The sequence below is a fragment of the Apis florea genome, unplaced genomic scaffold (assembly GCF_048593485.1).
Source record: "Apis florea isolate Af1SG1 unplaced genomic scaffold, ASM4859348v1 contig_3493_pilon, whole genome shotgun sequence".
In the NCBI taxonomy this organism is placed as follows: domain Eukaryota; kingdom Metazoa; phylum Arthropoda; class Insecta; order Hymenoptera; family Apidae; genus Apis; species Apis florea.
The window spans coordinates 2044611-2067847 of NW_028256772.1; the positions used below are offsets into that span (position 1 = coordinate 2044611).

The 23237-nt window shown below is 28.5% G+C and overlaps 3 long non-coding RNA genes across 3 annotated transcripts; 1 reads left to right on the top strand and 2 right to left on the bottom strand.

The window, feature by feature from the left end:
• The first annotated feature begins 9514 nt into the window (after window positions 1-9514).
• LOC147656915 (uncharacterized) lies at window positions 9515-11222 on the top strand. Its single transcript, XR_015293563.1, has 2 exons — window positions 9515-9922; window positions 10365-11222. It is a non-coding gene; the product is annotated as an uncharacterized LOC147656915 (long non-coding RNA).
• Window positions 11223-15308: 4086 nt separating this feature from the next.
• On the bottom strand, window positions 15309-17139 carry LOC147656916 (uncharacterized). Its single transcript, XR_015293558.1, has 2 exons — window positions 16834-17139; window positions 15309-16006 (listed from the first exon to the last, which is right to left on the bottom strand). It is a non-coding gene; the product is annotated as an uncharacterized LOC147656916 (long non-coding RNA).
• Window positions 17140-18470: 1331 nt separating this feature from the next.
• Window positions 18471-19815, bottom strand: LOC147656917 (uncharacterized). Its single transcript, XR_015293517.1, has 2 exons — window positions 19692-19815; window positions 18471-19468 (listed from the first exon to the last, which is right to left on the bottom strand). It is a non-coding gene; the product is annotated as an uncharacterized LOC147656917 (long non-coding RNA).
• Between the last annotated feature and the right edge of the window lie 3422 nt (window positions 19816-23237).

The window sequence follows — 23237 nt, forward strand, 5'->3', positions numbered from 1 at the left end:
TACAAGTAAAATCTAATATACTAACAGTAATTAAAATATTTTATATACAGTAAAAAAATATTTTATACGTATTTCGAAACATTTAATGGTAATTATATATATGAGAAAAAGTTTTTCAAAATTTTGTTCTATAATATTTCAAAATCATTGAAATCGATGAGAGCAAATTATTTTTAAATAATTATCGTTTCATAAAAAAACATGTAATAACAAATCATACATACGAATCATATAACATAACCTCCAAATAATATCCCAATCAAATCTCTATTTTTTGAATCTTCCCTAAAAATAAATCATATTTGAACGTAAACTGATTTAAAAAGTATTCTTATGAATTTATTTTTGAATCCATAGAATTATTTTTTATTACTTAAGCTTTTGTGCGTTTCAATCCTTCGTATCCTTTCCTTGTCAATCATTGGTTGTAATCATATAATGCTCACGGTGATACATTGTGTAATTTGAAATGATGTAGGGAGGATATAATTGTTTCACAGATAGGTCCACAGGTACATGGAGGCCAGGATATTAATGTAAGAAAATAGACTATTGGTTTTCCAATCGAACAATGGCCGTGTGTACCACATTGGATATCTCGTTACACCATAATCGAGGAATAATCGATCGCAAAGTTGTAGCACAAGGCAAATTGCTGGGCGTGGTAAGAACGATCCAGGAAACTCGAGAGGGCAAAAGACAAGGGCGCGTAGCAGAACGGGAAATCCGAGATTTTTCTTCCTTTCCTCTCGCGCGCGCTCTTTTATTTCTGCTGGTCATGTAAAAAGCTTTTTATTCAAACCCGCGTTCACCCTCGATCAAGCGGCGTGCGTGTGTTTCCACAGAAGCGAATCGGGGCGTAACAAAGATTCATTTCACCGACACGGGATCTTTGAACTGGGTTAATTAGGGGATCGAAAGCTTTTGTTCGATCATTCGAAGAATCTTGTTACGATTTTATTTTAACGTAGAAAAATTGATGAATGAAAAATATGGTTTTTCTAAGAAATCGAATTAGTTCTATAGTAATCTAAATAAGAATATATGATAATAAATTATTGGTCAATAATTTTTGGTTATGTTAACGATACGTGAATGTTATCTATTTGAAATTAAAAAATATATTTTAATTATATAAATTTACTTATATATACGTACATAATGTCAATTAAAATAAAATTTTTGACAATTTCTAATACATGCACACACGGTAGAAAAGATTCTTGACTTCTGTAGAAACGAATATCACGCATGACAATTAGGGAGAGAGGGAAAAAAGGGAAATACGAGTAACCAGTATCCTGGTCGATCATGGTATTCCGTCTCTCTCGTGTCTCTTTCCTTCTCGCAACAAGAGCGGTCCTCGATCATCCTCTACCTCTCGTCAATGCATCCGGGGACTTCCGCGATTTCTGAATAGAAATCTCTATGGTGGCTGACAATGCAATACGTGGACAATTGCATAGTCTAATGGATCTGCCTCACATCATCGTAACTTATACGTACGTGTCGTTCGTGTAAACGATATCGACAAACGTCCATTCCGCGTGTCTTCCAACCGTTCGCAAAAACGAGATCGACATTCTCTCTATGGTGGTCGTGTCTTTCCGCTGTCATCATACTCTACTACGTCTCTCCCCTTCTTCTTCCTTTGCGCCACGGTTTCGCGCGCCGAAAAACGAAAAAAGAATCATCCGCGTCGGGTTCGGTCGGTAAAAACGAACATGTCGTGTCTGAGTATTCCCCCCTATATGCGAAATGAAAATTATTCCGCGGTTTAGGCCGCGTCTGCTAATCAATCAATAACGATGCGTTCTCCACATGCGAATAAATTAATTAGGTCGGATCGCTTTCGATTCTCTAATTCAACGCTGGTCGCTATTCCTATCCGAAAATTTCGTTTGAAGTCAATAGAAACGCACTATAATCCCATTTGAAGTTATTTTCAATAGTAATGAGATTGGAAATCTAATATTTCGATTATCCATCTCAATTACGTTATGAAATATTTAATATATATAATATTTGACATGAAAGTGTATTAATAAATATACATATACAATTTTCAAAATTAATTGATCAATAAGATTCACTTGCAATATCATGTTAGACTTAGATAAATTAGAAAAGAAACCAATGTATTGTATTTGTGCACTATTAATAATATCATTATGATCGAATGGTTAACCGATCTGTTCAAGGAAGATTTAATGGTCCCTACTAAGAAGTAAAAAAGGTATAGAAGAATCGAAATGAACCTGTTCACCGGTCTTTCTTCTGTATGCGTGGGCGGTACTCCGTTCCATTTTGTTCTCTTCCTATCCTTCTTTTACCCAACAAAAAACGCCGCAAGACCCTCGATGTTTTGCGTATTCTGTGTACTTTATCTCGTCTTCTTGTGGTTAACCTGACGAAGAAAGAGAAATAATAAAGTGAAAAAAGAATAAGACAGAAAAAGAAAGATCAAGAATCAAAGAAGAGCGAGATGGTAAAGGGAGGAAAGGAGAGAAACTTGGAATCTTTCGTGGTTGGACGCGAAGGAGGTACGCGAAGAGATGGTCCAGGCAGTTACGGCATTGTATACCTAACAGGAAAAAGAGACAAAGCGAACAAAACACTGTCGGGGCGTCGCTCCGCAAACACAGCGCCCTCACGAATGAGGAGTGAGATGAAGAACTAAAACTTGGAACAAAAGTCCTCACTTTTGTTCCCTCGAAAGTTTTTCGAATTATGGCCATAGCGGAGAGAAAGGCAGAGGGAAAAGGAGGACGGCATCGAGAGAGGTACCTCTGTGATTTATATCTCACCAAGGTTTCGGAATTATTAAACTTTCCAGGGCACCGGAAGAAAGGAGGTGAAGGAAACGATGGCTACGACGGAGAGGAGTTTCTGAGAGAGAGAGCTTGTACTGTAATTAAGCCGTTTTCTAATGAAGATTGATCGGTCAATTAGCATCGTAACCTCCCACCTTGTGTCTCTTCTATTATTTAGAGCAGATTATTAAATATTTACTTTCGTGTCTGTAGTTTTATATTTTCCATTAGGTTGATATTTTCAATGGATATGATTTGTTATCAATTAATTCTGAAAAAGAAAATATAACATGATTATTTTCTTTTAAAAAGAGATGTAGTAATTATTGGATAAGTTAATTAATTGTTTGATAAAACGATTTATTCAGTCGAAGTTACAAAACTATAGCAAAATTAAGTGTTTCATCATGAAGTCGATAGTATTCCCGGAGCCAATTCGTAAAATACTTCGATTATCCATTAACAAGCAATTAAACCGCTGGTAACGAGGTACAATTCAGACTCGAGTTGAGATATCCCTGGAAGAGATTAAAAGCTGCCACTTGTGAGTCTGGGCAAAACCACCCTTTTGCGTTTCTGTCGTTCGACCATCTCTCTTTTACTCCCTTTTCTATCTTCTTCTTGTCTCTGTTTTGCTCAACCCCTCAACCGTCGTGGCCACAATAGAGAGTGGGAAGCCTCTTTCTATGGATCATACAATGGATATAGTATATCAAACAAATTCGACCCCGGAAAATTATTGGCCACAGTAATCCCACGTTACCGACCATGGACGATAGTTCTCCCATCAACGACGGCACGTGACCCATACTAGAACAAAGGGTTCGAAACCACGGTGAAAACTCAACCATGAGAGCAAAGATGTAAGGTTAAGCTTATCCATTATTAATATTTTTCCGATTTTTCTTCACGACTATCATCACACTTATTTCTTTAAGAATTAATGTAAGTTCTTTCCTTTTATTGAAATAATTATATGAAATATAATTTCTATGAAGATATAAGATTAGATTTATTCATTATTAATATTCTTTCGATTTAGTTTTTAATATTCTTTTTATTATCTCACTTTCAATTATTATCTTACTATCAATACTTTGTTAAGAAATAATATAAATATTTTTCCTTAAACAATTATATGAAAAATGATTTTCATACATAGTTGAATCAATTATTTTTTTAATTAATTCTAAATTAGAATTTAATTATAAAGAAATAAATCAATTAAGAATATTTTACGAAAGAAAATAGTAAATTTTAGTATTTGAATAAAAATGTGAAATGAAAAAAAAAACATCAAGAGAATACCGTCTATGTTGATTTAATATATTCCACGTGATCGGATCATAACCCATCGATTGAAGCGCATCCTGATTTATGGCAAAGTACATAACAAAGATTTCGATGGCAAATCCAGAGGCGACACGTCCTTCATTCTGACAGGATTGAAAGCCGTAAAAATCCTTGTCGGACGAAAGGGTAGCCCGATCTAGGTACGCATGCGTTTGACAGAGTAGATATATTTCGATCATGGATTTTCGATAGGCCGCAAGGATTAGGGACAACCCTCTGCTGCTCTCGCGCGTTTGTTCGAAACAATGCTCGACTTAACTGATTGCCTGATTACTGGTTCTGCGTGTTGTATTCTCTGTATTGTATCCAATGAATAAGAGAGTGGCAAATGTAGAGTGTAGTATACATCGGATTATCATAATAATCTCGGCTAATAAGTATTGTTTGGTTAATTGAAAAGTCATGGCTCTTCTATCTATTCTTTGTTCTGAATTAAATTTCTTAAACACACTAGTAATTTCTTAATTATAATACACAATTTTTATGCTTTTTTATTTATATGATTATGTAAATATAGTTTTATAGGTTAACATTTGTTAGATTGGCAATAATGATTAATTTTAGCAATATTTCAAATGTTCCTAGATAATTGCAAAGAAAAATAAATTACTAGAAAATTTGGAAATGTATATCTAATGCGCAAATAAAAAAATATAGATAAATATTTGCGACTTTAGATATTTTCTTTCAAATATTTGAATCCTTTTCAATATCAAATTAGAATCAAATAAAAACGATCGAAGAAAAAGAAGATAGTTAAAACAGCAAATCAAAGAAAGGAAAGGAAGAGAGAAAGAATAGACAAGAGAGAGAAAGACAGATGGAGACAGAGAAAAAATAGTGGGCGTAACTCGCGATAATTTGCATGGAAATTTTTATCGGTACGGCCGAAGAGGCAATATCCAGCAGACGCATTTAAGATCTGAGTCCGGATAATAGCCACAGAAATGGGATCGTAATGCCCGAAATGGGTGACACGAGTAGGTACCCAAGGTTGCCTATATAGTATATGCCTTACATTTTCCTACGTAGCTATCATGAGCTAATGCGCGAAAATGGTGGGGTAAGTGGGATGCACACAGAAGCTTCAGTGAAAACGAATCCACCCATATCGTGCTACGGCCACGCTGCACAAGAAAAAAATGACACGCTCCTCCCTTGGTTTGCGTCGTTAAATTATATATAGACTTTCTTTCGCCCTTGCTTGCTTGTTCTTTATCGTCATCTTATGTTAATATTACTTCTGTTCGAGGTCCATGGTTCTCATTGACTTTTTCTGATACTTTCTAGTAAGTGCTTTTACTATGCTTCTATGCTTGCTGAGTTTCATTAAATTTTATTAATAATTATTTCTTTTCTCTGTTTTATATTAAATTTGATAATGATTTTGAAAAATGTGTGAAATTTTAAATCAACGAGGTAAAATTATAAATGGTAATTAATTTATTTTTACTTTTTTTTTTATTATCAATTGAATTTCATGCAATATACATTCAGATTTTCAAATCTCTGAACATTCTCTATTTTTAGCTGATCGATACATTATTCCGATCTCCGAAAAGGGATCTATGAGAAGGATCAACTTTCAGTAAAGCATTATACGAAGGTACATGGCGGCAGGATCGGTTGCTTGATGGACTGGAAGCTCGCGGAACGTTTCGAAATACCGTCTTAACCGAGCCAAGAAAAGGGTGCAAGTACACACTCATGCACGGTCAATGAACACGTACACGTCGTATTACTATGACCGAATATCCAGCTTTCGTGGTTGCCTTCAGGGATCCTGCTGAGTTCTTGTTTTTTTTTCTTACAGGTATAAAAGAATAAGAGACTTTTGCGGATACGAGTAAGAAAGAAGATTAAGAAAAAAATCGAACCATATAAAAGTAAAAGAGTAGAAATCCGAAGAAAGAGAATATTAGAAAAGAAGAGAAATAGGAATGTACATGCACATACAGTTGTATATAAGTACTTGTCAATACACGTGTGCATACCCTATGGCGTACATCCCGCAATAGAGCTTGTCGTTTTCGATGAGACTATCGAAAACAATTGGTACAATGGATCCTCAAGCGTTCTTATTTATTATACTTACATGGCACTGTACACTATACATAACGCGAATGAATGGGAGAAGCCGCGGTTAGACGAGATGTGTAACGCGCGTGTGCATTTTGCTCGAGGGCCCCACGAATAAGCGTGCGTGAAAGAACGCACGCGATTTTTGAACTGTGGAGCACCGTCAACGGTAAGGGAACGATAGAGAGGGTATCCACGAAGAAAAGGTTAAAGAGAATTGTTTTGTTGTGAACGGTCAATTGACAGCGTTTTGTGATGTTAATAGCCGCCTTTTAATGACATATCTTTTAATGTTCTTCATATAACACCCAGTGAGAATTTGATAATCATAATTTAAATGTCATTATATAATATATATATTATATGATTAATTATTATATATATTATTATCATATAATATATAAATTTAAGTAATTTTAAAGTAATTTTAAATTGATATTTAAATAATTGGAATATAGTAAATTATAGTAAATTGAATCTTTTTTTTATATTATTCTTTATATTTATATTTAATACGTTTACTTATATATAGTAAATCGAAGTAAAAGGTTTGGTATAAATAGATCATGCTTTTGTTTTCGTCGTACCTGTCAATACGAACATTTTTTTATTATGAATATTGACAAATATTTGAAATTTAATTTTTTTTAGGTCAAGCGCATCAATATATCCATTTAAGCAAATTTTATTTTATTCTGTGACTATAAGAAGAAAAAATATTGCTGTCAAGTATATACGTATGACGTTTAGCATTGGAATAAAAACCTCGTGACAAACATATTATCTGCTGACAAACATATTAAGTTACGATTTTATTATTTTTTTATTTATTATTTTTTTTTATTATTAATTTATTGAATAAATTATTAAATTATATTTATATTTAATGGATAAGGTATAAAGAAGTTAATCCTAAGTTACATATATCTCTGTGAAAACTGTTTGTATATACAGGGATGCGTACATTCTAATGCCTCTTATGCGGGTCTCATTGTGCAACGATCTCTTGTTGCTTGTAGAATCACTACGGACAAAGATCCTCTACAGGATATCTATATTATCATCCTTTTACTATGTTGGACAATGACGAATAAGTAGATAATAAGAAAAAATTCAACATATAAAACTCAATGCAAGTATTGAGTACTCAAATTGAGTACGAGGATGTAATTGTAAATATTCAGATTACTATGAAGTTTGATGTATCATCGACATAATTATCAATGTGATTATAATCAATCATATTACAATCAACAATGTTAGAAAGCAAGCCTGGAATATAAATAAATAAACAAAATATGTCATTTGCAATCTTTTTTTGATTTGAATTTTATTTTATAGTTATAAAAGAAAATTCCAAGGATGTATTTGATATTTTTTTATTATTATTTTTTTCCATTTAGATTTAACTTTAAAAAATTTGAAAAAATTGAAGTATTTAGATCGCGATAAAAAATTATTTTTTTTAAGTTATGAAATTTTATTAATGTTTTTTCTTAAAATATCTATTATTTATTTCAATGATATTTTTACATCTTAAGAGCTATAATAACTATAATAACTAATTTACAATTAAGAGCTATAATATATTATGTTTACGTTATTCGATATTTTATATTATTGTGCATATGCGTTACCGTTAAATCTTTAAAAAAAGAATTTTTATTCAAGAATGTTTTCTTCGAAAATAAGCAGTGAAATATAAATATATATGGAAATTGGTTTGCTCTCTACTATGCTATTTAATCAAAAAATTTGTCAATCAATGAACGAATAAACTTTTGAAAACAAGCAACAATGGTAACAGCCAATCCGGGTCCTCGAGGACCACGTCATGGACCATCGAAAATTCGGTGTCCACTCGTGCAAAAGCACTCCAGTCGATGTTTCACAGCGGCAATAAAACGTCATTTTTCACGGTGCCGTTTCGGAAAAAGAATCGGACGAAAATATGGAAAACCTTCGCTGCTATTGGATTACCGTTCCGAAATGAACGGTACAAAATCATTTCTGCGTTGCGCGCCGGTGCTCCACGAGTGGTTGCACGATCACGCGCTAGCCTGTTGTAATGGATGAGTCCCTATGCTGGGATGTATATTGCCAAAGTACTTATGGCAGCACGTTTATGGCATAGAGGCTGTACAAGCCTGGCAGTGGCCGACATGAAATCCAGTCGAGCACCCTCCATCCACGTCACGTCCGCGACTGATTAACATTAACTTCATGGAAAAAATTGTACCAAATGCCGGGGAACGTCACAGTTTTCAATTTGGCCGCGATAACCGTCCATCGTATCTTTTTCCCCGTAGGTAATATAGAGCGTGCTGTTTAACCGATGTTCCTCGGTATTACGAATATTTCGCTGAATTATAAAAGTGACATAATATTTTCTTTTTTTTTACTGTTATGTAACATTTCTTTTATAATTTATAACAAAAAATATATTTAATGTTTCACAAATCAAAAGTATAATCAAAACTATTTTGTGTCTCTGAAAAGATTAAAAATTTATGAAAAGATCTATGAAATTTGTGAATATAAGGTTAGATTTATTTAGATAAATTCGTTTCTAAATCACGTAAGTTTTCAATAATACTTATTGTATAGAACATAAATTTGTTATTTAATTTTTTATTTTTAAAACTAATAATGTATCCAAAAGTTAAATGATAATATTATTGAAACAAATATATATTAAGATATATAATATAATACATATACAATATTATTATAATAATAAAATACAAAATTCTCTAGGATATAAGAGTTTTGTTATTAAATTTCTATATAAGAAAATATTTAAATCGTGTGAGGTAAAAAGAAATAAAGAAAATCCGACAACAAATTTCAAAAGATAAATTTGAAATTTAATTAAATATATTTAATTTTAAAATTTAATTGAATACATTTTGACTAAAGAATTATATAATATCTGGAAAATTTTATAATTTATATTATATTTGAGATTCTATTTATTATAACGTTTATCTATGCAATTAATCTAATACTATTAATTTTATATTCATATATTTATATTTCCAAAATATGACCTAACTATATTACACAAATTACTATGCATATTTCAAACAAATTTAAGTCTCTATTAACATTTCTAACTTAACTTAATATTTCTTATAAGATATAAGATAATTTAAAATATGATTATTTATTTCTTCAATTGCATTAATTTGAATCTACACAAAAATTCCAACTTATTTTCACAAGTACTACTAACGTAATCTATAAATCTGAATCTATAACATGTGCAGATAATTTAAACGACAACAAATTTGATCGTGAGATCGCATCTCAATTTGGACTTAAAAATTTTGAATAAGATTCGAGACTGTTGCGTATCAAGCGATGCGTTTGATTGTTAAATTTAAAAAGAAACTGAGAGCCAGCCACATCCCCAAGATATCGGAGGCCCCCACAAAAGCACGCAGGGGTGCAGTTAATTCTAAAGCGATTAGGCGCACGCGACGGGGCAAAGGTGTCGACCTGCAATTGACAACAGGCTATGGGGTCACGAAGTAGATCGCGAGAAGGGGAGACGAAAAATTAAATTAGTCGCACGTTCGAAAGTAATCCCGGATTAATATACGTTGCCCGCGCGCGCCTTAATGCCTTTCAATGGCATACAAATGGATTCCGAATATTTCGAAGGAGTTACCGAGGTATTCAGGACGTTCATACTTAAACAGGTTTGAAAGAATTTTTAAAAATTGCGAAGAAATTTGAAAAGTTTGTGGACTTTGAAGATTTTATATTGCTATATTATCTTTAGTATTTTTATTTTCTATTAAAAAAAAAAAAATTTTAATTCTTTGCAGTAAAAATTTTGGAAAATTTTGTATCTGTTATTTTTTTTATGGATTTCTGATTTTTTTCTATATAAAATCTTATGTCATTAATTAATATTATCACGTGCATATTTCTTTTCAATTTTAATTAATTCTCATGATTGGATTGATTTTTTCAATGCTAATTAAATCATGAAAATTAGAAAAATTTGAATCTTTCGATATATTTTTCTGATTCATGTTCGTTTTATTTTATATAATTATAAACAAAAAATATCAAATTGATCGATTATTTATCAAATCATAATCATTTCAGGCATTAAAACGTTTTATTCTGAAAATTATTCAAGCAACAGCTCGATTATAGAAGACAATTTTAATATCGTTGAATGATGGAGGATCTTCGATGAGAGAAATCGAGAAGGGGAAGAAGGATCGGTGGCCTGAAAACCCGCCGTTACGTTAAGGTCACCGTTAAGGGGATGTGATAGAAATCGTGATCCTCGCGATCTAGCTACGTGGTGGGCATGTGGAAACGGTATTCAATATCCGTTGCCTCTGAAAGAAAACTGGTCGAGAAGTGGAGAGGGAATTGAAAGAGTAGGTATGCTCATTGTCGCCACGAAATTCCAGGCGAATTCGAAATCACATGGTCTGTAAAAAGGACAATGGATCACATGTCTTGGAATCGATACGATATTGGAACAATGTGCCAATATAAAATTAAGAAAGAATATATCTATATCCTTTTCTTCGTAATTTTTTTGAAAAATTTAAAAAAAAAATAAGAAAAATATATAATGATCACGAAAAGTTTACATGTTACATTGTATTTATTATAATATAATATAATATATATGTTATATATTATTTAATGGTATTTTTATAGATATCATTATATAAATTTGTTAAACATTTATAAATATCAAATATAATTATAAAGTATAAATAGATTGAGATTAATCAAAGATGACAATAATAGTATAATTATAAATTTTGGATTTATGATGAAAAAATATAATTGAGATATATATATTTAGCTATTTTAATAATATTGATATAAAATAAATATACGTGTATGTAGAGAGAAAAAAATTACTTTTCAATATTATGAAGTATAGTAATCTGTCGTAATTTAAAATTGCAATAAATAAATATTTTTCATATAGATATATATATATTTCTTTTTTTTCTAATCTATAATTTTTTTTAAGTTCTGAAACATTTTGTATATTTTGTAGAAATAGCGATAATTTCATTCTATATATATCATTTTTACCAAGTAGGCAAAGTTAGATTTGATGTATTCAGACTTTGAAATAGAAAGTAGACATAGTAATGAATAATACTTTAAAAAACAACTTCCAGAAAGATCCTTATATTTACATAGAACTAACAGAAGGTTCATAATTCAACAATCTGAATAAATGTTTACCACACAATTAATAATTTTTACAATGACATAAAACTCAATGAAAGAAAAAAAAAAAAAAAAAAGGAAAAGAAAAAGATCATTAACTTATAATTCATAAAATAAAATTAAGTAAAACCAATTATTTTTCAAAATTTCAATAAATTTCTTATTTTTCATAAAATTTTTAATTTAATAAAAAACAAAAAATAAAGAAAAAGAAAAAAGGGGAATAAAAATCGAAACACACAAAGAAATAATAAATAAAAGACGAAAGAAAGGACAATTTCCATGAAATTCTTCATTCTCTCTTCACAATATTCCAATAAAAGGAACATAAAGTATACTACTTAACACAGAAAAATCGAGAAGACAAGCAGCTTGTTCTTTCGACAAAAAAGAATATTATCTCGTGTATTATCCTGTGATCTTAACATTGCACGATGTTGAAGTGTGCAACAATAAAGCGGAGAGAACGTTACAGGTTCTTTCACGCAGAGACGTTGCATTCGTTCAATTTGTGTGCTCATTCGTCGAGATCCTCGAGGAACGAGGACGAGAGTCCCGTGGTCCGTCGAACGATGTTTAAAATGAGAATAGGGTCAACATGGTGTAGAATCGATCAGTACCTTCGTTCAACTGTTGCCGAAGGAAAAAAAGAAAACGTGGAGGAAGGTGGACAAGGATGAGGAAAAAAGAAACGTGGGAGGTTAGAAGGGAAGCCGATGGAGCGGACGATCCTTGTTATTGTAGCCATAATGGATGGGCAAACACGTGGACACGAGATCGAAACCGTGGCAGGTAAAACCGTGGTTCATGGTTTTGTTGTATCTGCGTAAAAGCCGTGTCACGAGTCAAACATTACATAAGAATCCGATTTAACGCGTTATACCTAACCGAAGTGAGCGACCATTCTATAAGATCAATAAGATAAGTCAATTTTAAAAATGGATAAAGGCTTGCAATTATATATACAGTGAATTGACAAAAGTATTCGTATATACGTAACTTTTTTTAAAATTGGACCAAATAATTTGAATTTTTTTGAAATGTTAGAAGAATTAGTTTATTAGATAATAGATAATGTATATAGATAGAAAATTTATAAAAAGAAAATTTTAAAAAACTTAATTGAATCTTGTTGAATCGTTTAATCCAATTTTAAAAAAATTATTCCGTTTTATTTAAAGGATACTTTTATCTCATTACTATAGATTATAAAAATATTAAATTTTCATAATTTTTGTCATTTAAAAAAACTAGAATACAGTCGTTTAAACAAAATTATAGTTTCGATTTGAATGAATAGATTTTCTAGAAAAATTTTTCAATTGATAAATATAATTACAAAATATTGCATAATAATATATTTATTTTTTAAAGTAAGTATAAAAGTAATAACATAATAATAATATAAAACTTTTTTTAGTATTCTTATAATTAATTTAAAGCGTACTATTATTGCAATGAAATAAACAAAATATATTCAAAAAAGAATATGTTCAAAAAATTTTTATGAATGAATGTATATATTACATCATGTAAGTATCATTTTGCACTATTTTGATTCATCACAATTATTTATAACAATCAATTGTGATTTTTTATCAACTTTTTTTTATCAAATTTGAACATTAGCCAATTGTAATTTCATTGTATCAAAAAAAAAAAAAAAAAAAAAAGAAATATAATAAAGCTACTAAAAAAAAATTTTTTCCAGAAATCAGAAGAAAAAATGGACAAAAAAAAAAAATAGAAAAAAAAAAGAAATGGGAGGAAAAAAAGAAAATATGTAATTCGAAGTAAATAAGTAAGTCTCCGCCTCCCGATAGATAGGCGGCGTTGTATTTCACTTACAATACGAAACGTAATTCAATGGTGAACAGGAAGCGGTGAATTCCATTGGAAGGGGATTGCGGGGGTGGAAACGGCGTCGACGCGTGGAGGTGAGGGCGACGACGATCATTGAAATGGAAATGCCATTGACGCAAAGTGAAAGTAATTAATGGAATATGCTCGGGTGATAGAATGAATTTGATGGTGGCGCGGCCTTGTCGACCGAAACACCGCGGCCTGGAGCAATGAAATACGCGCACGTATTAACCAACGATGAAAGGGGTGGCTTCGAGGATGGAGGATAGCAAAGTAATAGCTGAAAGTGAGGAGTCCCCTTTACAATTTTCTATCTTGCAAATTTTTAAATGAATTTGTTAAAAGAAACGAGTTGTAATTATTAAATTACGATATTTTGTAAGTTACGTGGAATAAAAAAAAACTTGTTTTTCGAAAGTGTTTCAAATTAAAATGGATAGATTTAGTTATTAAATATTCTTAACATTTGCAAAAATAACTAAAATCATGTTTTGGATTATAGTTAAATATTGTTATGAGTATATATATAAAATGAAGGCCACATTATTTTATTAAAAATTAATATGACTCGATCATTATGGATTGTAATAAATATTTTATGAAAATAAAATAACAACAAATAATTTAATAAATAATTTAACAAATAATTTAAGAAATACTTATTTAAATTATGTTAATTGTTTGTTATCAATGTAAAATTATATCATTCTTATTAATAGTAAATGAAATATAAAAACAAAAAGGATGAAAAATTAAAAAAAATATATGAAAACAAATTTTATAATTTGTATTATTTCTGTTAATGATCGATTAAGAATCGATTTTGAACTTAGATAATAACTTTTAAAACGATTTTTAGTTCTAGCGAAGTAGAGAAATTGTATTGGATAAGTAAAAAGTAAATCAGAAATTGTTTTAGATATGGAGTTAAAAAAGTAGATATAAAAAACATTTTAAACAAGAAAATAAATAACCATAAGATTAAATACAAAAAAAGATGATATATATTTATAAAAAATATAATTAAGAAAATAAAAAAGAAAAGAACGACTAAAAAAAAAAAAAAATAAAAAAATTATAAAAAAAAAAACTATTGTGAAATTGTCTACACGATAAAGAATCTCCTGGAAAAGCAGGAAAGTTAGAAAACGATAGAACGATAGAACGGTAACAGAGAAAGAAGAAGTCAGAAACGGAGACAGAGAATTTTAATAGATTTAATTAATATTTCATTTGCATGCTATTCCTCATCCTTCTACCGAGTTTCATTCCATTCTCTCTGTAACTGTGTGCGATGGTACTATGCGAGCTGTTCGTACCAACACGTAGACGAAAAAGGTACAGAACCATCCTGACCGAGGACTCGGCAACGTAATCCGTGAGATGGTGGTGGAAATTTCGTTGCACACACATTTTCAATGGGAAGATGCGGCCTTCGTATCAAGTGTGGAATAGAGACAGGAATATACAGGGTGTTCCTTAACTAGTACTGTAATCAAGAATAATTGGATAATTTTATAGGAATAAAAAGAATCAAAAACGTAGAATATACTTCGTTTTTGAGTTTAAAAATCAATTGGATGTAAGTACATTTGACTGTGTATATTTAAATAATTTTTTTACATTTTTTATTTAGTTAAGTTATAAATATATATGTTAATTACATCTTATTTAATATAATTATAAATTGCTAATTTATTATTATGTTAGCATCAATTCTTTATTTATAATAAATTCTTTTTATTATTTTTCAAAATTTTATTCTTTCAATTATTGTATATTACTATTTTTGTATTATTATATATTATCATGAAAAATAATAGTAATAAATTTTATATAAATTAACTAAAAAATAAGATTGAAGATAAAGATTTTTTAAAAACAAGAATTATTTTTAAATATTGTCATTTCTGGAATACATCAATTTAATTAAATAATAAATAAATATTCATATCAATTCTATAATGTAATACAATATTTAATAGTTTATATCTATATAATTATTACGGCTTATTTATTTGTTTATAATATGAAATATTTTCGCTAATTATAATTATAAGGTTTTCTTTTTATATCAAATTTATTAAAATTCTTCTAGGAATTTTCTTTATCTTTATCTAAACTCACAAAAGAAATTAATAAAATATCCGCATCGATAGGAAAAAGTTTATATTTTCGATAAACAAATTTGTCAAAATTACCGCGAATTTCAAAGTTACCACAGCGAATTTTTCATATTGGTCTGTATAATCCTTAAAAATTATATACGCTATCAAGACACCCTGTATATCGAGAAACTAAAGGGAGGGGGAGACGCAGTCCTCTCTCTGTATTTCAATTTAGCAGGTCCATTGTTAGATACTAATATTATTCAGTTGGGAATTGTTTCGTGACACCCCTCAGGAGTACGATTTGCACCGAATGCTGGCCTCTGGTGTCTGCTCTATTACTCTGTTTCTATCCCTCTCTCCCCTTTTCTCTTTTCGTTGTTTATCTCTTTTTTCCCTCCCCCTTTTGCTCGTTCCTTCTCATTTCCTCCTTTTCTCACATACTTTTTCAACTCCATTCTATTCTTGGTCTCGTTTCATCTAGATTCTCGTCGATCGACTCCGCTTCATAACCCGACGAAGATAATAAAGTATTATCCAATGAAATACCTCGATATATGTATATATCTGTAAAAAGAGAGGTAAAACGGTTCATAAAAAAGCGGCCGCGTTTCCCGACGATATTCTCGCGAGTATTCCTGGAACGTGGTGGCACGCTCCATTTTGTAGCTCTGATTTCCGAACGGTTCCGCTGTAAAATTTATTTACGCCATGCATTCTCTTTTTCTTCTTCTTTTTCTTGTTTGTCTTCCTTTTTTTTTTTTTTTTTTTTAGTATAATTTTTCTTTGAACGATTTTTTTTAAATATGTTGGAAAATAGAAATAAGAATTAAAAAATCTTGTAGATTTTTTTCAAATATTTTTATACTAATTTGAAGAGAAAAAGATGATATTTATTGAATGGAATTCAAGAAAAATATTTAATAAAAAATTATTTCTTATTTTCTTTAAAACTTTTATTATAATTATTCGATCGAATTATAAAAAATTATAAGCCAACTTGCCATTTTTTTATCACGTATAATATGATCTAGAATCTCTTTTTTTATAAAAGTAATACATGCGAATGAATATCTGTTTCTTTGTCAAAATTCATTTTGCAGACCACTTCGTTATTAATCATATCAAACATTAAATCAAACTATTAATAATTATAATTGTGATATATATAATATATTTTCTTTTCATATTATTTAAATATAAAATATAAAAAGCAATACCAATTAACAATAGTACATATTATATAGAATGTATAATTACAATGTATCTTACAATATATGATTGTCTTATATTAAAACTCTTTATTTTTTTTTTTAACCAAAGAGAAAGCAAAAAGAAAAAGAATCTAACCTAAAAAAAAAAAGAAAAAAGTGAAAGAAAAAAAAGACATATACCGTCTATTTGTCTGTTCGGCAACACTATATACTCTTTCCTGATCCGTGACGAGGATCGAATTCAGGATTGGCTTCCAAAACGTGGCACTTAACCAACGATGAACAAATATACGTAGTTACACACACGTGTATATGGTCGATACAGGTAGAGGGTAAAGCTTGGCGTTCCCAGCCAGAGAGGTGAACATAGAATGAGAGTGGGTGTATAGGAGGAGAGGGATTGGAGGTAGAGTAAATATTGATGGAAGTTGAAAAAATTTTAAAAGCTATCCCAGCAGAATCGTTCCGCTTGTGTTTCGCCGCTTTTCCGCGGGATCGTGCTTTTTAAAGTATTCGACAAATATCGATGTTTCGATTGATTTTCGATTTTGAGCATTCGATTCCTGCTATTTTTTTCATCTCTCTCTATCTTCTTTCTCTTTCATTCTTTTGTATTGAAATTTCAATTGAACTGTGCGAATGTCATCTTTATCTTTCTTTTTCACTTAGAAAAATGTAGTAAAAAAATCGAAACGATTATTTTTTTTTTTTTTACTTTTTTTTTTTCTTATTTGTGTTTTTGTTTCTTTTTTATGCTATTTAAGTACTTATTTATTCAATTAGATATTTATAACCTGGATTTTTATCAGATGAATATGAATACTCTGGATTCTGAAATATACTGAAATTTCAAATATCGACTTAAATCTGAATATTCGAGTATCTAGATTCGAGTTTTATTTTATTGTGATTTTAATAATTTTTCTCATACATTTAAATTGAGGTTATATAGATCTTTAGCTTTAAGTAAATTTATTAATATAATGGAAATATAATTAATTAAAATTCAATAATCTACGATTTTTGATTAATTAATAATCGATTTCAATTATTCATAGAGATTATATATGTACATTTCGGAATACTTTACAAAAAACGTAAGATTCAATTTATAAGTGAGTATTCATTTGTTATCGTATTATGATTATAATATCTATAGATTCGAATTATAGTAAGAATTCTAATTTATATTTTTGTTAAATGAAATTGAATTTATAGTTTGTTCCAAAATGATATATGATGGAATGATATATGATGTAATTTTTGAATTTAGATATACAGATAACTGGAAAACATAAAGAAATATATTTTTGATGAATTTTAATTGATAAATACTGTATCTGTTTTTTTGTGAATTTTAATAGTGCTGTATAACTCTATTTGTCTTTTTAATTAATTTCAAAGTAAATATTACTGTTTCATATTTATTTTTTATTTTATAAAATGAGTATAATAAAAATTCTACTATTATTTTACAAACAAAAATTTGTTTATCCATTAAAATTATTATTACTTAAATTAAATCATCTTTTATTATTACATTACATTATCTTTTTCATGACTATAACATTCCTTATTAAAATCTCTGTTTTAATATATAATATTATGTATAATATTATATATAAATATATATATATATATATTAAAAATTATATTGTTTTCATTACAATAAAACATGATTTTAAATCTGCATAAATTCTTTTTCCTCAAATTCCAACAGCTTAAAATTTCAAAATCTAGTGGAAACTTAATAGAAAAATATACACAAATATATATATATATATAATATGAACAAAAAACACACAATGTAAAAATAATACATAAAAAAATAATATTTAATTTATTTAAAATATGTACATTATTATATGCTCAGAAATTTTAGAACATTTTTATTTCTAATAATATTTCAATGAATTATTGACATTAAATTATATTTCATTAAAATCATATCTTTATATAAAATATTAGTATTATAAAATATATATATATATATATACATATATATATTAATAAATTATAATGTATATTATAAAATATTAAGCTAAATAAATTCTTTCATAATCTTTAATTATAACTTAATTTTTGATTTAAAATAAACAGTAATAATTGTTTTAGATAAGATTTTTGAATAAAAGCATCATATATATAAAATATATATATATATGAATACATAAAAATATAGGAAATACATAGAAATAGACATAAGTAAAGTAAATGAGAAAAAGAGGTAGAGAAATTGCCTAGTACACATCAATAGGGGGGTTGTTGCACTCTGACTGCGGATTAAACCCCTAGGCCAAGGGAGCCATTATATTCCATTATGAATGGTAACCAGTAGCCAAAGGAGGAAACTCTGCGGGGTGTCGATATATTGCCACCCCATGAAGCCAACCAGCCACCGCTCGTAAATAATAAGCGGGCCGCGGCAGTATTATAATGCAATCGCGTGCACCGCTGCCACCGCCGCGCCACGCCGGTACAAATTGCTGGGTATAGAATGGTAGGCGCGTGTTCAGCCATCGACCTATCGGATATATGCCTTGTAGAGGGCAATCGATTATCGGTATTTCATCGATATCATGTACCACCAGGCAGCCAGGCTGGTGCACGCGCGTAACCCGCCACCACTCGTAATTATTTCCCCGAGTATCGCTGCCCGCGAAACTGATTTTATTTAGCAAAGTCGTGGCTGCTACGGCAAACCAACAACCAGCCAGGAATAAACGGATTGGGTGCTTCGGTATACGTTTGGAAAACGATTTCAGTTGTTCGCTTTGGTCGCATTCCACATTAAGAATTGTGATATTGCTGGGACCTAGTAGAGAATATGTACATTAATTATTATTTTTAAAACATATTGTGAAGAAATATTAAAATTATATACTTGAATTGATTATTATATATTTGCAATTTTATTTAATAAAATAGAATATAAAAAATATAAATTATATTCAATTATATCAAATATACAATTACAATTAGCAAAAGAATAAATTCAATAAAGAAAAATCATTTAAAATTGAATAAAGAAAAAATACCATATGAAATTTTTAAAATATAAAATGTGAGATTATTCCATAGCTTCTTTTTTTTTTTGAATTTATTTTGTTCAAATATTAATTTTTTTAAGAATTTTTTATAAAATCAATGCTTTTGATAAATCTGGAACAATAAAGATTAGATTCAAATTTATAAATTCATATGAAAATTATTTGTATTAAATAGATATATAATTTACGATAAAAATACATAATAACATTACGTGTGATTACATTTCTAGAGAAGTCACATTTCATAAAATACGACATACGATATCAATTAATTTATTTCCTTATAGATAATAAAAGTATAAAACCTGTTTGTAAAAATCTATTTTTGTTGAAAAATTAAATAATTAAAAATTTATGAAGTTTATATATTTGTATTCAATTACGAATAAGGCATAGTACCAGAGTTGATATGTTAATATTATGAAAAGATTTAATAATTAATTTATGTCTAAAAATTTAAAAAAAATTTAATTATCATTAAAAATATATATGTAATATTTTCATCTAGTATCTCTTCGTGAATGAAATTTTGAAATCATTATGCATTCAAATAAAATCTTAAGTTTAATTCTAACCTAACAAAAATTAAATGTTAATTTATATATTTAGAATATTTTACAAACATATAATTGTAATAATTAAATATAATTTCAACAAATACACATTATGAAATAAATATTGGAATCTTTTTTCGAATTTATTTTTAAAGAAATTTTGAAAAATTTGTTTTATAAATACTAACCTAGATATAAAATGAATGACTGTAATTAAATAAATTTCTTATCATAAGATCATTATATTAATATATGTTTTGAAAAATTTTAAAATCATTTAATCATTTTATATATTCTAAAAAATATTTGATGTTAAAAGTTGCAAAGAAAAATTAAGAAAAAATCAACCATACGAAACTTGCTTTTCACCTGAAGTGAACAACTGACAGAGTCGATCATTTAGTAGAGCCCAGATTGCAAATCGAGTGGTAAAATCGATTAGTCGCGTCGTCGAGAATCCATTCGTAGGAAATCGACTGCTCGGAAATCCAAATTGTGCACCGAGCATGAAACCGATCCAATTTCAAAGATTCTCTGGTTCATGTCTCCCTCTATAGGCCTGCCATCCTACTGCACCTGCAAACTGTATCCGACATCTGATACCTTTCTTCATTCTCGTATTCCCTTCATTTAAGAATTTTAAGTCGAGTGGAAGATTGTCCCCTACACCGATACAAACCTGCGTTTTTCTACAGCATCGATTGATCCTTTTTTTTGTCTGCTATCGAGAAAATGATTAACCTAGAAAATTGCAGGTATATCGTTTTCTATCATAAATTACTCTTTCTGTCAAATTAATCTTTATAATAGAAAAAATTTGTTCGTAAATCCTAGGATTGAATATATGAATCTGAGAAAAAGTAAGTGGTTTTGCTTTTAAAAAGAAGAATTCGATTTGATTGATTGAATTAAGTAAAAATATAATAATAATCGGATTTCAGATTTTTGATTAAAAATGACTTTGAAATTTAATCGAAAATATTTTACTAAATAAATATTTCGCCATAATTCTAACCTAACATATTTTTAATCAATCTAAATCTAAATAAATCCGAAGCCAAAGTAGATAGATATAGATATCTATAATGTATTATATAAAAAATAAAAAAAAATATAAACTTGAATTTAAATTTATTAAAATATAATATGACTATTGTTTATGTCAATAATCATAAATGTAACGTCTATTAACATATATATAAAGAAAAATAGAATAAAAATGGAATGCTTTTTTTTGGATTGTTCAGAAGAGAACGAAAGATTGAATAATTAATAATAATAATAATATTCCTTTAATTACATTTGATATTAGCTTTAATTTAATCGATTTAGAAGAAATTAAAGGATATTTATTATATTATTAGATTATATTATTAGATGATGCAAAAAAGAATTTATTATATCCGAAATTATTCTAATATAATGTGAATAAAATAAATTTTCGTATCTTTTCTCTTATTTAATTTTTTATTAAAAGATATTTTTTTCTCAATCATTTATAACTTAATTAATTTTTCTTTTTTACTTTTTAGTGAAATAAAGGAGAAAAAAATCGAAATAATAAATTAATTTATAATTATTTATTCCGTTTACTATATCCGTTCAGATATACGTACTAATACCATCATTTCATCAATTATAATTTTATTTCTATATTGATTAATAGATATAGTAAAATAATAAAAAGTGATATGGAAACATATATGCATGTTTTATAATATGGTATGTATATGCAGAGTATATGGGAAGTTCCACGTGATGATAGAAATTAGAAAAAACGAAAAATCGATGGAAATATCGGGACACGATGAAAGTGAATTCCTCGCGTTCCTCGATGCTCCCTTTTTTTCGTTTTTTTTTACACTATCAGACCATGATAATCGTTCTTTATTTTTTGGTTTCCTTTGCGAATTCTATAAAAACTATTGAAAACCATTGAAAAGTAGTACGTTTATCACAAAAGTCCAAACTTAAATTTTCTGTTCAAATTTTAAAAATTTGTTTCGTTTAAAAAAAAAAATTAATAATTGATGTTCTTAATTAAAAATAGAGAAATCATTACTTATTTCTATTACTACTTATTTATATATTAATATTTTGAAATTTATATTGTTTTAGATGCAGTAAAACAATGCAATAGAACAATATTAAATAAGAAAAATAATACTTGAAAGATGTTTTAGAACGAAAGAAAGATAAAAAATGATGATAAAACAAATGAAATAATATTAAACTTATAGAAAATATATTGAATAATTTAATTATGAATGTTATATCAGAAAAAGCTTTGTTATGAAAAGTATTATTTTAATGAGAAAAATAATATATTTAGAATAATATCTATATAATATTAAATGAATGTAAGATAAGATAAAATCAAAGGATGTAAATATATAATAAGTATGTATAAATGATTATGTAATTTTCTTATATAATTTTTATCTATTAATTAATTATTTAGAAAATAAAATATCAATATCAAATCAAATGAGTTGATAAACGGAATGTTACTTTCTTTCATGATAAAAGAATATTTCAAAATATGATTATATATACATATAAAAAAATAAATTTCAATGGATAAAAAACAAGGATGATTATCGAATCACGTATGGAGTATCAATATCTTATTTATTATTCTCATAAACCGTCTATACATTTGTTCGAATAACATATGGTAACTACAAAGAACGACGTTTCCGGTCGCCGGCAAATCTAACATCTTAGAGCCGTACTTACAGGCAAACACTTATGTATAATCGATCATTGTTATATGTACTTACATGTTTCTGTATACCAGAAACACATAATTTATTTTCCGTTTTATTTTTTTTCTCGACATTTTTTTTTTTACTTTTTTTTTTTTTTTATTTTTGCGTCTATTCTTTTCCATTATTTTTATATCATGTAACTTTGCTAAACATACTCCGTGACAATATCTCAGATTAATGCAATGGATGATCAGGCTAAAGCGATTCAC